This window comes from Rosa chinensis, chromosome 5 (genome assembly GCF_002994745.2).
Source record: "Rosa chinensis cultivar Old Blush chromosome 5, RchiOBHm-V2, whole genome shotgun sequence".
In the NCBI taxonomy this organism is placed as follows: domain Eukaryota; kingdom Viridiplantae; phylum Streptophyta; class Magnoliopsida; order Rosales; family Rosaceae; genus Rosa; species Rosa chinensis.
In genome coordinates this window covers 85,244,720-85,257,684 of record NC_037092.1, presented here as the reverse complement: position 1 = coordinate 85,257,684, position 12,965 = coordinate 85,244,720, and the positions used below count along the sequence as shown (strand labels likewise).

The following is a 12,965-nucleotide window of genomic DNA, read 5'->3' as shown; positions in this document are numbered from 1 at the left end:
AATTTTTGCAGGTATGCATACCTGATGCAAAATGCATCCCTAAAAATGTTGAGGTCAAACCAGATTGGGATTACTTTTTTATACTAATCGGCAGATTCACAACTGTTCCACCCATTCCATATACTCATTATAAGTCAAGATCCTTGGTTCTTCATACTACCATGAGTACCTTGCCTGATTGGTTTATCAACACGGTAACAGTGAAAACAGAGAGGCTAGAGTATAGAAGCTGTAAAGGGATGGGTGACATTCTTATGGAATATGACCATGGGAGGTTACATAAACTCAAGCATCTCACAGTATGTGGTGATTGTTCTGATTCCTATGTGTACTTGACAGAGTTGATGAATACAACAAGACGAGTTCAAAAAGGACCAGTGTTTGACGAGTTGGAAGGGTTGCATCTGAGTCATGCGATCCACCTTGAGGAGTTGTGTGTTGGTGAGTTACCACCTGGGTATCTCTCGAAGCTCAAGGTATTGCATATGAATTTTTGTCATATGCTGAAGAATGTATCAAAATTTGTACAAAGACTCCCAAATCTAGAGAAACTAGATTTAAACTACATGCGTAGATTGGAATATGTGTTTGGATGCGAAGGATTTTACCCGAAACAATCAAAATTGAGAGAGGTGAATTTGTTGGATCTAGATGCACTAAGAAGCATATGTAGTGGTCCTGCCCCACGTGTAATGTTTCAGTGTCTTAAAAGTTTGACCATTTACCATTGCAAGTTGTTGCAAAGTCTGTTCGCAAGTGATGTAGCCGAGTGTCTCTTTCAATTGGAAGACCTTTTTGTAGAGCAGTGCCGTTTGTTGGGAAGAGTAATTGAAGCGGTGAACAACGAGAAGACGGTTCTACCAAAATTGAAGAAATTGGTTTTGAATAATCTTCCTATGTTGTATGGTGCAAGTGGTACTGTTGATATTGAGTGTCCTTCATTGGAACACGTGATTGTGGTGAATTTGCCCTCGGTTTTCATTTTCAACTTCTTTCGATTACTTCGAATCCGATAAATATCTTTTTGAGGAGAAGGAATCCTTTGAAAGCATGAACCATATATCATTTTCAACCTCTGCTTCTGACTACTTTGGCAGCAAGAACCCAGTCCAACTCAATGATTTTCAAATGTACCAATTTCTATGTGGCAGGTATGTCTCTGTGTGCAATATTTTCGTTCTTATTTTTCTTTGTTATCATTCATAATGTGAACAAAAAAATAAAAAGGCAAAATTATACAGAACACTTCACGTCAATGATGATTGTTTTGTTTTCTTTACTCTAGTAATGCAATTGCATACAATGTTATAGACACTCTCATAATGTTGTTTTTATGGGAAAATTCTATTGTGCAGTGTTACACGGTGCATCAACGACACTGTTTATCCCCGTGGCGCGCGTGAAATGTAAAAAAGCAGGGGAGAAGCTTTTAATTGTGATCAAGCGGCTATGAGTCGATTACCGGCTAAACCCTTAGCCAGGAAACCGATTATATGGCAGGGTGATGTGAAGCGTGTGGGTTGGAGGGATGAATATTGAAAGGGAGACATTGGAGAGTGTTCGATAAAAATGATGAAGCCAATAATCAACAAACAAGTGGGATCGATTGAAGAATTGACATCAATTTCTGGATTGTGTTCGCATCTCCTCCAAATAACACCGACGAAGGTAATTGCCTGATTGTTCTATTATATCCATTATGGGTGACCTGTCATCATTAATGGTTTAGGTTTTCTTCTGGTTTCTATAAGTTTACCAGTTCTACAATTGTATGTGTTGTTGCAGTTCTATAAGTTCATCAGTTTACCACTTCTTCTGGTTTGTTTTTCTTTATGTTTTTTATGTGTTGTTGCAGTCACACACGGGACATCCGCACACTGCAGCCCCGCTCAGGCCACAACGGCGCGGCGCCGCTTGCCGAACTGAGCCCAGGGGTCGAACGGACTGGTCTGCAATCGGGTGGAGTCGCCGGCGACTAGGTTGCAGCGCTACCCAAAAACTTGTGCGAACACACACACACACACACGGGATCCGCACTTTCGCTAATGTGCAGACGTCGACGCTGCAGCCCCGCTCAGGCCACGACGGCGCGGCACCGCTTGCCGGAAGGAGGCCAGGAGTCGAACGGACCGGTCTGCAGTCGGGTGTAGTCTCCGGCGATGAGGTTGCAGCGCTACTCAGAAAGTTGCAGTTGCAGGTGAGGTCACTACCCAGAATCTGCAACCTCAATCTCCTCCGACCTTGATCGGTGCCCAGAAGCGGTCTGGGATGCCTCCGGCCTCGGTCCAGCCCGATTCGCGCAGCCGCCGCAGCTTGAGGGGGATTGCTGTGTCGACATCTGCTATATATATATATATATCTATAATTATATACCTCCAGCCTCGGTCCTGTCCGATTCGCGCAGCAGCCGCTGCACGAGCGGGGCTGCTGCGTCGACGTCTGCTATATATATATATATATATACACAGATTCTATCCAGAGTGAGGCCTCACTCTGAAATTAACGTGAGGTTGGAGTTTATGGTCACTTTTCAGTCTCATGTCCACATTTCGATCATTCAGTTTTTAAGTACTAATGTATAGATCAACTCTGCAAAGTTTCAGCCAAATTGATGGCCATGAAGACATTGATAACTGCCTTAAAGGTAGTACGGTTCATGGTGGACAGATTCAGTTCGTCCATTGGTTTAAGTGAGTTAGATATTTTAAAGATCATCAATTTGGCTGAAATTTTGCAGAGATGATCTATACCTAAAAATTGAACGGTCGAGATGTGGATATAAGACCGAAAAGTGACCCTAAACTTCAACCTCACACGTTAATTTCAGAGTGAGACCTCACTCTGAATATATATATATATATATATATATATATACAGGCGGGTTCTGAAGCGGACGTCCGCACTTCGCTAAAGTGCGGACGCAGGCGCTGTAGCCCAGCTCAGGCGTCGACGGCGGCGCGAATCGAGCCGGAAGGAGGCCGGAAGCATCCCAGACGGCTTCTGGGCACCGTTCGAGGTCGGAGGAGGTCGGGGTTGCCGGTTTCTGGGCAGCCACCCCACCTGCAACTGCAGGTTCTGTGCAGCACCGGAAAACCCTTCTCCGGCGACTCCACTCGACCGCAGACCCCTCCGCACGACCCTTGGCCTCCCTCCGGCAAGCAGCGCCGCGCCGTCGTGGCCTGAGTTGGGCTGCAGCGCTGTCGTCCGCACTTTAGTGAAAGTGCGGACGTCCTCTTTGGAACGCGTCCGTATATATATATATATATATATATATACATACTAGCCTCTTAACATGTGCTCTGCACATGTCAATTGGCTTTTGTTTTTATTTTTTTAAATTAAAAAAGTTACAACAGTTCCTCTTCTGATTTTGAGGAAGTTTCTCTATTTTTCATGGGAGATATTGCAATATTTTGAAATATGATATAGTCAATTGACTATCTTATCCTCATATATAAATAGTTTATTTATTAATATCTATATTATGTGAGGGCATATATGATAGTTCAAAAATTTAACCATTCCCTCAAGAATTGGCTTAATTATATAAGATATATATATATATATATATATATATATATATATGATTATTGAATTAACAAAAGGGATATGAAAGGAATTTGGCATTTCAGATGTGAAAATGTTTATTGAGCATGAACTAGTGGAAGAATCATTAGTCATGTCTTAATAAGACAAATGCCTATTGCTATTTTGGTCAAAACCAATTTGTTTATGGATTGAAACTAATTAAATTGCTTCATGGTTTTGATTTGTTACTGTCAAATCTCCTACTAATGTAGGTGATGCTAGTAATACACTGACATTTAGTATGCAAGAACACTATGTAGAATTTGTTACCTAATACTATCAGGATAATTATATTTGGAATTAGAAGGAAAATTTCACAATACAATTCTGCGGAGGTGAGGGTTCATTGATTACCCTAGATTCCGGAAGGTAGTATAGAATACCCTTCTTCTAATCCTTTGAGAAAGTTTATGTTATTTAATCATCCATGTAGGGTTTTTCTTGTTTACTGCTAACATGTTTGTAACTTTAGGTACAGTGTATTGGGCCTGGCAACCACTGTCGGGGGACTCAAATGAATTTGGATAGTCATTCTGTGGCTCTAGCTCCGGTAGAGAATATGCATCTATTCAGGCATATAATTAAGACCACTTGTTTATTTAGTTTTGATTCCTCTGGTTACAAAATTGCCTTGTAGATTGGTCGGAGGTTGGCTGGAAAAGCTCTTGCACCCATTATTTCTACACTCCCATCAGGCTCTTAGTTGCTCCTGGTCCAGTCTTTTACAAGAAGGTAGTGCAAAGGTTCCGAATGTCCATGCCCTACTTGCTGGGACAGACTTAAAAGTGGAAGTCAACAAAAGCTGCTTAGATCTTACTCGAGAGATTTGTTCACTCCTCTTTGTCATTGCTTCGCCACGGCCAAATATGCTTCCATCCTTGAAGCACTCTGGGCAAATCAGCTGAGTCGATCTATCTTCTCTCAAAGCTTTAGATTCTTTTGCATCGAGCTCTATGGTTGGGTATGTGTTTGACATTGTTTCTTGATAAGTGTTTTTTTGGTCGAGGTAGTGCTTGAATATTATGAGCTTTATCTTTTTCAAATAACTTCTTTTGTCTTAAAATGGTGCTCCATTTGCAGTTTCATTTTGAAGCACCAAGCTCTTGCCCTTCCAGCACTACAGATATGTTTACAAGCTTTTACATGGACAAATGGTGAAGCCATGACAAAAGTTTCTTCCTTGTGGTGCTTTGTTTGTTCTAGCTATATTCGCAAATAGTATGGAACTCCAATAATTTGTTTCTAAGGGTCACTTTTCTACAATTATCCAAGGTATAGCCCTTGAATCAAATGCTTTCATCAGTGCTGATTTGGTTGGTCACTATCGTGACATGTACATATATCTTTGTGATATACATCCCGCTCCTAGGCAGGTTAGTTAAGATCTGCTGTATCTAATCAAATTCTTGGGTTACAAGTAGTTTATAATTGCTTGCCAAATTTAATGTGCTTGCCTCTTTGTTTACCAAGGTTCTGCTCTCACTTCCTTGCACCAAACAGCATGATTTGCTTGCTTTTATAGAAGCTTTGACGAAGACAGCTAGTCCTAAAGAACAGAGATAATATATCAAAAGCCTGCTATTATTAGCTACTGGAAACAATTTAAAAGCACTTGTTGCTCAGAAAACTGTAAATGTCATAACTCATAACAAATGTATCAAGTAAGCACCTCTGACTTGACTGACAATTATGTGATGCATTGCGTTTCCTTTTACTGTAACTTTACTAGCATGATATCTGTCCCGAAACTGTTAATAAAATGTCTTCTTATATACTCAATTGAGATGAATCATGAACAACCTCTGGATTTATTGATGAATCTCTGTTGTATCAGTGGAAACTGGGATTTGAAAACAAAAAAGTTCCTGAACAATGCAAAGTGGCAAAGATGAAGCTTCCATCATATTTTATGGAATGTATCAATCTCAAAGATGTCTATCTAAATTTTTACAGAGAAGGGTAATGTTCCCTCAATTTATTTTTTCTTTAGTGTTTTAAACTGTAAATGTATCAATCCCAGAGAGCACTATTTGTGAATTGTATAATTAGAAACGGGTTGCGTGTGTGTATTATAAGGTTGTACTAAATTTAGGAGAATTTAGGAAATAGGAGACTTGTTAAATTTAGACATAACTACTTACAAAGATGTGCTATATTAATCGAGAATTTATTAGTTGGGTTTGCCTAATTTAGCTATTGAGCTTACTGTGCCATTAGTAGGACTGAATATCTTGCTTTGAACTCTTCCTAGCTAGCAGAGGAATCCCAGAAGATGTCAAAATAGCAGACTTAATAGGTAACAGTACGCATGGGTTTGAGAAACGATAGTTATGAGATATCAACACAATGGAAGATGCCAAAGTTATAGTGGATTCAGTGGACGGTATATGGAGCCATGTCGATCAATTGCACCGTCTGATGAAGATGCCCATGGCCAAACAATGCAAATGAATACTACTCTGCAATGTCACTAATATGAAACCAAAATCACAAGTCTGTCTTCTCTTCTAGCTTTTGCAAACTAATAACTGTTGTAACATATTCATTCATGATAAGAGCATATTTATGCGATGTTAATAGCGTTAATGTCCATACTTTTTTTGTTAGTTTAGTGTATTTTCTAGTTATTTACTTTGTTTATTTGTTTTATAGGTATCTTGGAGTAAAGAAGAAGAAAAGAAGTAAAAGAGGGATTGAAAAGCAAAATCGGGAAATCTGCCTGTGCAGATCAGTTAACTTCGACAGAGCACTGAGCACTGAGCACTGAGACAGATTTGAGATTGGTTGGTCTCTTTTTTGGAATGAAGTTGGTCTCAGTGCTCTGTCGAAGTTAACTGATCTGCACAGGCAGATTTCCCGATTTTGCTTTTCAATCCCTCTTTTACTTCTTTTCTTCTTCTTTACTCCAAGATACCTATAAAACAAATAAACAAAGTAAATAACTAGAAAATACACTAAACTAACAAAGAAAGTATGGAGATTAACGCTATTAACATCGCATAAATATGCTCTTATCAATTCACTCTGTTTCCGGGTTGTGTTTGTTAATGGAAGTTAAAGAAAGTAAGAAAGCTGACTCTGGTCTCTGGAGAATGATTGTGAAATCATGTTGACATTGAACAGTAATTTTCCAATTTTTCTAGTCAAGTAGTTCAAAATGGGTAAAATTGAATGACCACACACGCAAAACTAATCTTTGGGCCTAATTGGAAGGGCTAGGCCTGATCTCATGAGTCGGGTCTTCGTCACAGTCATTCGGATTACCCGAGACCCGAATTGCGACACTTCCTTTCAAGTTTCAACATCAAAAGTCAAAACTGAGATGAAAGATGGCGCGCAGAACTGGCGGCTCCACCCGACGCTCCGGTTATGCGCGTGGGTGGTACTCGCTTATCCCTCACCTGGACTCCAATCTTTTCCTTAATCGCTAGTTTTCTGTGTAGAATTCTGTTCCTTCTCTTTGGTGGGTTTCTTCTTATTTTGTAGGAATTATGAAAATTTAGTTTTGGTTTCTTCGATTTCTTCTTGAAGATGATTGAAAAGTTGCAATTTTACTGTTATACTTTATTGCTCTACAATTGGGATTGGTTTGGCTCGATAGTTCTTTTAATGATTGGGGCTCAGTAATTCTGTGTTCGTTTTCATGTGCTTATTGGATTCCTTATTGGCAAAGTTTGGATTTTTTTTGGAATGAAACTTGGTTCTTTTCTTCAAAGTATTTGTGTCTTGTTCTAGATAGTGGAAAGTTGGAAATTTTTAGGACTGAACTTGTTGATTGTTCTTCAATGGAGTGTGAGGTTGTGCTTGATGAGTGGTTTGATTCAGTGGTTTAAGGATTGGTGATAAATTTTACTTGATCAGATACTAGTGCTTCTCAGTTTTTCTCTTTGATTACCCACCCTTTATTTCAGAGGCCCGTGGATCTTCTATTCTTGGTGGTGTTTTCTTAGCCTTTTTATTAGATGCTAAATAATTCAGAATTAGGGGGATAAAATTGGTTCATGGTAATTTTTTGTGTTGTTGGCATGTCGCTCATAATATTGACATTTCTTTACTTTGTTAATTTGAGCATTCTGTCACTAATCCAAGGTGTAGGTACCGCATAGGAAGGTTAAGGCCTTTCAATTAGTAATTCACTTCTGGGGATAAAGCCAAAAAAGCAATTAAGACATTTCTGTTCTTGGTGGTTTTCTAATAATTCCTCTATTTGATTACTGAGTTTTCTTAATTTGGGGGAGCTAACTTCATCATTGTAGTGTACTCAAATCTTCGAGAAACTCTTTGGCTTAATCTCTTCGAGTCTCTATGTCCCAGCTCCACATATTATCTATATAGTATTTATCGTTTGCCTGTTTTGTATTAGCAGAAGTCTTTTAACTTTGGGACATGCGGTTCTCCAACATACTTGCTAAAATGTGATTACAGTCATCAAGGTACTTGCTGTTCACTGGCAGGGTAACTTTGCTTCCTACGGTTTATAAGCATGTTTGGCTATTTGTTGCAGGGCTATCCGGATTGCTGTTGCCATCGTTGTCCTTACAAAGGCACAACTATTAGGAACCTTGACAAAAATGGTAATTTTGCACTACTAGCTACTAGTCACCTAATTACTCAAGTATTGACCTCGATTAATCAGATCTGTTTTCAGTTACTAACATTATTTGCTCTGAGCATGATGGTTCCAATTGCTTTGTTAGTTTGTTGGCATACAGTGTCCTTATTAAGTTCTGAAAACAAGAATGGAAAGTAGAAGAAGATTTACATTGCTTTATTAGCTTGATAGTCATAAGGGGATGCCAACTTTAGATGCACATACTTACTACACTATTGAAATCTGATAAAGATGCACATAAGTATGGTGCTGCATGACCATAGCTAAATATGAAGCTGAAAGGTGAACTTAATTTTTCCAGAAATGAAAGCAATGATTGATGTGTTTGAACATCAGACTTGAAGTTGTTTTGGTGGATGGGTAACTTGGAATATGTGTTTGGATGTGAAGGGTTTGAATTAAAACAATCAAAATTGAGATAGATGAATTTGTTGGGTCTACAGGCACGAAGAAGCATATGTAATGGTCATGCTCCACGAGTACTGTTACAGACTCTTAAAAGTTTGGCCATGTATTGTTGTGAGTTACTGCAAAGTCTCTTCAAATTTTTGTACAAAGTTGTCATTTCTTCGATAAAATAATTGAAACAAGTGAGGAAATAGTGAATAATATGATCAAAATTGAAGTTAGTTTTGAAAGAACTTCCTACGTCGTACAATGCAAGTGATACTGTTCATAGTGAGTGTCCTTCTCTGCAGGATTCCCCCCAATTTTTATTTTCAACCTCTGCTTCTGACTACTCTCACGGCAGGAACCAAGTCCTTCTCAATGATCAACAACATTATGAGTCTCTAGCTGAGAGGATGTCCATCTGTTAAAAATTTACTCCATTTTCTTTTCTGTTATATGGTAGGGCTGCAATTGGGGAAATCTGTTCTGTAAACAATAATTGGGAAAATTTGTTTATTATCTGTAGTGCATTTGTTTTCTCAACCTTTCATTAAAATACGTTCCCCACATTATTACACCAAGAAAATTTGAACTAGCCCTTTTCTTTTTATTCTCATTTTTTCTTTGTTATCATTAACCTTTGTTTCTGTAAACGTGGTCTCAATGAAGCTTGTCGTCTCCTTTTTGCTGTCTATTAAGGTCACTTGTTTACTCTATAGCTGTTATAGGCTTCTTTGTTTTGTTTTATACTTTGATTAAAACTTGCTTCTTCTTCTGTGCTTGTTTGGTTCTTTTTACTGTACAAGAGTTGAAATTTTTTACAGTATTTGATTATTCTTCAATAAAGGGTGGATGGTGTTGAGCTTGATGAATGATTTCAATTAATTGATGGGAAACTAGTGTTTCTTTGTTTTCAATTTCATATTTCGTTTCTCTTACATCTTCCAATTGGTGGTTTTCTACAAGCTTTTCTGTTTGATTTCAAAATTGTTCTGAGTATTCTAAATTTCAGCACGTAATTCACTCACAATGATTGATACGTCTCTCCATTTTTTATTAGGATTTTATTTGGACTACATAGTTTTGACACATTTCACTGATGTGCCAATATATTCAAAAGGTTGGTGATCTAGCTGAAGCCACAAAGTTATTGATCTAGCTGATGTGCCATCCCATGCAAAACAACTTCCAAATGGATTCAAGCTGTAGCCATCCCATAAACTATGTGAGAGTGAAAAGTTCAGTTGACATGATCAGGATGTATGTTTGCGCAAATTCTTTTCATGGTATGCATAATCTTAATTCTCAACAATCTTCCTATACCTACACACCTTTATTACCGGTCTTTAGATTTAGAGTCTGTATGTATGTGCTAGGTCAGTATCTAGTGGTTGTCCGTTTATGTCTAGGTTAGCTTACACTTTGATTTTGGGGCAATTAGTGCACATCAATTGCTGTGCCCATACATTAAACAACTCTTCCATTTGAAGAAATCAGATTCTTTTTTACATAAACAAATTTTAATAAACAAAGTAAGGAACTCAGAATTGAACATACAAAAGAATTATAAATACCGAGTTCAATTATATAGTATTTGAAGAAAGAAACAAAATTGTTCTTAAGTGGATTTTGGACTCACTTTAAAATACAGAATTTTAATATTGAACACTGTCTTCTGGTCAAATCAGTATAAATATGCACATACTTAAGTTGTTGCATGACCTCCTAAAACTGAAGCTGAAAGATGAGTTTAATTTTTGCGGAAATGAAAATAATAATTGATGTGTTTGATCATAGAACTGAAGTTTGGTTGAGACAAAAACTAGATGAAGACTGTTCAATGAAAATCTAGAAAGCAATAGAGTTTCAATCTAAAGTATAGTCGTATAGAAAGATGGAGTATTGATGCAATACAGCTTGGTTCTAAGAGTTGTTATTCCTTATGCATCTAAAATAACATAAGCATTGTGAATTTAATTGCATGTGAGCATGAAACACCAAAAACACCTATTAAGTAAGCATTGATCTTTAGTAACTAAACATGCTCAAATCAATCAATCCATTAGCTATTAAGCTCGATCTCATCATCGGGAGTTGTTACATACTAGAAACACACAGGCAATCCAACATCTTTTTTGGTATTTTACAATATTAACCATCCTTGATGGTTTTTTTTTTTTTTTTTTTTTTCTATCTCTACCATGGGTAATATGAGAAGTTCCAAAAAGACACCAAAGTGAACCGTAAACCATGCCTCCCTTTATTAATAGAGATAGAGATATGCCTCAGTTGGTGATGTAGCTGAGGCTTCAAAGTTGATAGACAAACTAAAACGTTTTGGATCATAAAGTTCAATCCTACGAAAGGGATCTCAACAGGCAACAGCCATTCAAGAAACCTAGCTAGTGAGAGTGAAGTGATCAGTTGAATTGGTCTTAAATTGAATTGTTCTCATTACAAGTATATAATATCAAAAGTATTATGGCTAGCTTGATGGGTAGAAGTGTAGAATGGTTTTGGTAAAAAGAAAGCAGAGTCCTCCAAAACAAAGGTCAGTGCTTTTAGGTCTAGATGACATTGGACCCATATGCACCAATAATTTTCACAGGCTTCAACCTTTTGTGAGGTCCATAGACCTTCCACACGCCCTAAGAGAAATTATTGGTTCTCTGGTTTTTGTAGTTTCTTCTTTGCTTTTTTGTTGTTGCTTTCTTGCTTCTCATCTTTCAGAGCTCTTGATGAAGAATACGACCAGAATATTTTTAGTCAGGATTTGGAAAGTAGTTCAAATAAATCTAGGCTATTATTATTAGGATTCTTATTATTATTAGGATTATTTCTTTAGGATTCTTTTAAGCATAGGGATATTCCTAGTTATTCTAGAATTGGTTGAGCCTCCCTATATATAGAGGCCTTTGTAGTCTTTTATTTGCAGATTTGAGTTAATAAAAATTGAAAGCTGTTGCTTCTCTCCAGGTTTGTGTGATGCAACCTAACCTTAGGTGTGATGCCTAAGTTCTCTGGGTGTGATGCCTAGAAACCCTACTGGTGTGATGCTAGTAGTTTTATCCCTTTTCTTCTTAAGTTTCTTATTCTAAAACCCTTTTCTTTCTAACAATTGAGACTGCTGCAAATAAACCCTAGTATTGGAGTTCTTTTGCTACTTGTCCTGCATCAGCTCTGCATTGCTTCCTTCAGCTGAACCAGCTTCTGCCTCTTTTTTCATGGTGTATAAAGTATAAACCCTCTGGAAAGTTTTGAAGTTTTTGATCCCCTTCACATTTTTCAGAAACAGAAATTTATTACAACTATTGCTATTCCACCTTTACTCTTCTTTTCAACCTGGTTTCAAGCCTTATTTTCTTCTTATAAGAAAATCCATTTACTGTCTGCAACTCCGTAGGTTAAATTATAAAGAAGAGGATCAAGCCTTTGAAGTCTGCACAGTCAATTAGTCAAATTTGGTGGTTTTCAATTGCCTTGAGCTCCCAAACAGCTTCTGCATTGGGGAGTTGAGCATAATCAACAGATCTTTTAAATTTCTAAGCTCCACTCTCTGGTAAGTTTTAGTTTTGTTTCGTTTTCTGGTTCTTGTTCTTTCATAACGTTTTGGCGTCTTGGCACGCAGAATTCTGGAAATTTAGTCAGCTCTCTCTCTCTCTCTCTCTCTCTCTCTCTCTCTGTGTGTACCATTATTTCCTTTGAGCAATTCCTACAACCTTTATCTAGATCTGCACTTTTTTCTTTTGGGTAATTTTCAGCAACAAAGAACCTGTGCAGTCTTCCTTCAGCTGAACCAGAGTCTGCCTCTTTTTTCTTGTGTGTAAACCCTTTGTTTTAACTCCATTAATGGAAGTGTTTAAGTATTAGACTTGTTTTCAGTTAGTGAAATAATTTTCTCTAAATATCTTGGTTTCCCATTGCATTGCTATTTTGTTGCAGTACATTTGTAAAATTTGTTCTTGAAACAAGAATTTATGGAAAGGAGAAGAAAACTTTACATTTGCTTACTTCAATAAGCGTAGGGAATTACCTAAACGCTAAAGCAGAGTGAAAGAAATATGCTTTTACTATAAGTTGGATGATGCCACCATGCTCACTTTACAATTGTCTTTCGGACATTGCCAACATTATGAATAATACAATGTATTTATGTGATAAAATTTCTCTAGTATCCATTACTCTACATTATTCATACTAAAAAACTCATGGTGTTTAAACATAGTTGACTGGATATTGATTATAAAACTAATAATCTTTCCATTACAACCTGAAGCTTGTGATTGTTTATTTCTATTATAATTAATTGTTTCAGCGTGTAATTTTGCATACGCCTATTTGTGGATTCGTTATGCGGTTTGTGTCTTTCATAATG

The 12,965-nt window shown here is 37.4% G+C and overlaps 2 long non-coding RNA genes across 4 annotated transcripts; both read left to right on the top strand.

Annotated features, from left to right (window-relative positions):
- The first annotated feature begins 4,231 nt into the window (after window positions 1-4,231).
- Window positions 4,232-5,089, top strand: LOC112201612. The gene is made up of 3 exons (XR_005799183.1): window positions 4,232-4,549; window positions 4,669-4,961; window positions 5,059-5,089. It is a non-coding gene; the product is annotated as an uncharacterized LOC112201612 (long non-coding RNA).
- Window positions 5,090-6,911: 1,822 nt separating this feature from the next.
- Window positions 6,912-12,965, top strand: LOC112201713. 3 transcript variants are annotated; one of them, XR_005810874.1, is made up of 6 exons: window positions 6,912-7,051; window positions 7,955-8,021; window positions 8,093-8,162; window positions 9,711-9,876; window positions 11,994-12,149; window positions 12,352-12,965. It is a non-coding gene; the product is annotated as an uncharacterized LOC112201713 (long non-coding RNA). The 3 variants fall into 3 exon arrangements; XR_005810873.1 differs by having other exon boundaries at window positions 11,994-12,965; XR_002936872.2 differs by lacking the exons at window positions 9,711-9,876; window positions 11,994-12,149; window positions 12,352-12,965 and adding an exon at window positions 8,899-9,185.